Source organism: Bidens hawaiensis, unplaced genomic scaffold (assembly GCF_021521415.1).
Source record: "Bidens hawaiensis isolate Kalapana, Puna unplaced genomic scaffold, B.hawaiensis_p1.1 tig00044770_1, whole genome shotgun sequence".
In the NCBI taxonomy this organism is placed as follows: domain Eukaryota; kingdom Viridiplantae; phylum Streptophyta; class Magnoliopsida; order Asterales; family Asteraceae; genus Bidens; species Bidens hawaiensis.
In genome coordinates, this window is record NW_027497957.1 from 18,010 (window position 1) to 22,218 (window position 4,209).

The following is a 4,209-nucleotide window of genomic DNA, read 5'->3' on the forward strand; positions in this document are numbered from 1 at the left end:
CTCTTGTTGGTGATTCCTCTTACTCGTTACTCTTTTGTAGTTTGATTCCATATACTTGAAGTTAATTTGTACCAAGTATATGATGTTTTGTGTATGCCTCTAGTTTTACCTAGAGAAGAACTTTTGTATTGCTCATTATTGGTGATAGTGGATTTGAAGCGGCTCTAGTAGTCCCGTGGTTTTACTCTTGCCTTGAGAGGTTTTCCACGCTAAAATTTATTATGTCACTTTTACTTTTAAATTACCCTATTTGTTTGCATCCTCATTGGTTCATTCGGGTCGGGAAAAAGTTTAGCCAAACGAAGTTTAATTCCGCACTTTTGTTTACCGTTCGTGGCTAGGTGGTCGTTTTTCCCAACACGTAAAAGTTTCTAATTATATGATAATTATTGAAGCGGCATAAAACGAGCTTGAACCACTACACTTTTTTTTGGTTAAGAATTCTCCTGCTAACATAACTTTCGCATGACAGAAAATGCTCTAAAAGAACTTGAACAAGTACACATGGTCTAAAGGGAGTTTATTGTTGTGGGTGGACAGTTGTGTTTTTAGGTTGGCTTATTAAATTTTAGGTAGTTGTCACTTGCCAGGCGTTGCAACAACTATTTTCACATGCTATCATATCACTATTATTTACTTATGTTTCTCCAATAAAAACAACATAACTGATTTCATTTTTATTACTCATTTGAAATTATTATGGTAACTCTCATCTTTCTTTTCTTTTGTGTCATTCCTAGACTTTCTACTTCAATTACATTAGTATATGACAAAATCTTTAGCTTTGGTGACTCCATTGCTGATACCGGAAACTTCATCCATTCTGGCGCATTAGCAAATCCGGTTATAGGAAAGCTTCCATATGGCGAAACTTTCTTTGGTCACCCGACAGGTCGTTGCTCTGACGGGCGCCTTATTATCGATTTCATCGGTATGAATATTACTCCATTACACCTTTGATAATTATTTTCTATATTTTTGTCTTAATTATATTATGATCATTGGAAATGAAACAGCTGAGAAATATGGCCTACCATACTTACCTCCTTATCTACCAATTGCCAAAAGCTTGAAGTCTAAAGCTAAACATGGAGTTAATTTTGCTGTTGCTGGATCTACTGCACTTGATGCAAAATTTTACTATGATCAAGGCATTGGAGGGATTCTTTGGACCAATGATTCATTAAACACTCAGCTGGACTGGTTCAAGCGACTTAAGTCGAGCATGTGCACTACTAAACAAGGTTATTATTATGATTACGTCTATTCAACTAGACAACTACAAAAGGTTATAAAATGAATAGCTTGTTGTTGAATAATTTGGAATGGGATACATTAGGAAAAACTGATAAAGAAGATTGAGAGAAGAAAAAGAAGACAAAGTTTTAATTAGAACATGTGTTATGGTTGACATTGGTTGTTGGTTAATTAATGAAAAAAATAATGTCATTACTGTCACGTACGTAGTGGCCGCGGCATTAACTAACCAAGCAAAAAAACAAGTGTTAAGAATATATATGGGTTACTTAACCAAGTTATTAATCATTTTACAATAATTATTTTCTTACTAATTACTGTATTTTAATTAAATTTACATAATAAATACATTATATTCACTATTTGGTCAACCAATCAAACGGTTGGATTTTATTGATATGGACCAGGGCGCCATTGCTTTGGCGAAAAAAAGGGCGTCTTAGTGCCCGATAAACTTGGTGCTGGTACGATGGTTGGCACCCATCCTGCTTGTGTGGCAGGTGGGTGGCACTCGGTCCTAGAATTGTTTAGGTTTATCGGTCATTATAATCTGTTACACGTGTGGTGTTTTGAGTTTAATAGAAGATAGTCCTTTACCCGGGTATGTGGTAACTAAATTCCGTCTTTTTTCTACTAAATGATCGACAGTCTAGGACAACATAACTTTAATAGCGTGCATCATATATATTTTTTGTATCGCAGAGTGCGATAGCTACTTCAAGAGATCACTCTTTATGATGGGAGAAATTGGTGGCAATGACTACAATTATGCATTTATCTTGGGTGGAAGCTTTACGGATTTGAAAAGAATGGTACCTTTGGTTGTGGGAACAATCATATCTGCTACCAGCGTAAGTATATTCATTTGCGGTTTCCCATCGTTAAACATGATATATACATGTATAAACGAAATCATTGCTTTGAATAATGTTTCACAGACGGTGATCGAAGAAGGTGCGAAGGAGGTGGTGGTGCCTGGGAATTTCCCAATAGGATGCTCGGCGTCTTACCTAACCTTGTTTGGAACTCAAAACAAAACAGCTTATGATGGAAACGGATGTTTGAAGGCATATAATGCATTCTCAAAGTGTCACGACGCGCAACTAAAGCTAGCTTTGGAGAAACTAAGACAAAAGTACCCACACGTTCGAATTATTTATGCAGACTACTATGGTGCCGCAAAGGCCTTATTCCACATTCCACGCCATCTAGGTGAGTATTCATGCATCTACTATTTATTGGTTAACTCCTATACAATTATAGCTTCATTATAATGTTTTAAATGACAACTGAATGTTTGAATGATTATAGTTAATATAGTTGTTGGAAACATACAGAAATATGATATTGTGCAAGTATTTGTTGGTATTCAAAGAGCAAGTCACAATTGAATACCAACAAATATATCATATTTCTGAAAGTCCGGAAACAACAAATACTTGCACAATGTTAACTGAATGTCTGAATGATCATATTTCACGTATTGAACCGAGTAGTTTCCAGACTCGTCTCTTGTCATGCATAGTACTTGTTATCAATGCATTCAATGTAATTCAATTACATTAATCAATTCACGTTATCTTCATGGGCTCACATAAACGTACTCATGCTTATTTTTTTCTTTTTTTTGCAAGACTAAATTACAAATTATAAGATGTGCTAATGTAAATATTTTGTTCTAACATGTTTGCTTACAATGAATGAAACTATCATAGAAATCTAGAAAATAAGAACTATAAATAGCATGATAACAAAATCATTTAGAACGAGCCAATGAGCGAGCTCATATCGGCTTGAACTCTACTTAAAATTTGTTATATGCACTAGTTCAACATGGCTTGAAAATTATACTAGCCATATATATAGTTCCGGGAGCAAACTTTTTTTAAGTTACTTTCAAATGCGATTTGAGCTGCCAATTATTTTAACACCCCTGACGACAACTCAAAATTTATGACCTAGTTTATACGTACGAAGCTTGTTCGTGCTGATTTGACTCTAGTATATTTTTGCGATAATATTGAGTGAGTTATTTGACACATGCCATCTAAACAGAAAAAACACCCCAAAGGAAGGTTTGCCTAGTTGCGATAATACTTATCGAGTCTCTTTGATCAAAGGTTTTCGTTGGTTTGAGCAGGCTTATGATATGGTAAATTTGGTAATGAATTATAATATCGCATTTATGTTATGCATACATGCAGGACTCAAGAATGGAGCTTTAAGTGCTTGTTGTGGAGGAGGTGGACCATACAATCAATTACAAAGCAAGGTGTGGTCACAATGGGTCGAAAGTGTGCAAGGACCCGTCCACATGCAAACTGGGATGGGGTGCACCTTACCGAGACGGCTTATAGACACATAGCAACTGGATTACTCGATGGAACTTTCACTTCTCAACCCATCTAGTACGTTTTGAACTCTTCAATTTCCATTTTATATATGTAATGTACAAGTATATTTGAATGAAACTAGGAGTTAATTCCAAAACTATGCTTCTTTTTCCAATTGTGTAAACATTGTATGCTTGTCCAATAAATATAAAAATAAAATGATAGATTCTTTCTAAGCCGTTTGTGATATTTCTGGCGTTAACCTATCGGTGATCAAGCTGTCATTGTAACAGTCATTACAATCCGTCGGCAATCAGTCATTGAATATATAACCAGTCATTGATGTATTTAAATCCTCGGAGATGGGCATACATACATACATACATACATACATCGGTTCCTAAGCATCACTTCCAAACCAGTTCCATGCGCATCGGTTTGTAAACCGCCGTTTCCAAATTGTTTCCCATTCTAAAACCCTAAATCGGTCCCGAGCCTATGGTTTCAGTCTGTTCCAAACCAGTTCCTATACATTCCGTTTCTAAGGGCTTCGGCTCCTCAGGTCGATTTGATGTGTACTCTACTAACAACTAGCATAATGTAAAAAAAATAATTAAAA

General features: G+C 35.6%; 1 pseudogene across 1 annotated transcript; it reads left to right on the forward strand.

Annotated features, from left to right (window-relative positions):
- Positions 1-523: 523 nt before the first annotated feature.
- LOC143595173 (GDSL esterase/lipase At5g45910-like) lies at positions 524-3,778 on the forward strand (annotated as a pseudogene). The gene is made up of 5 exons (XR_013146478.1): positions 524-931; positions 1,017-1,244; positions 1,960-2,108; positions 2,196-2,469; positions 3,462-3,778. The product of XR_013146478.1 is annotated as a GDSL esterase/lipase At5g45910-like (transcript).
- The last annotated feature ends 431 nt before the right edge of the window (positions 3,779-4,209 follow it).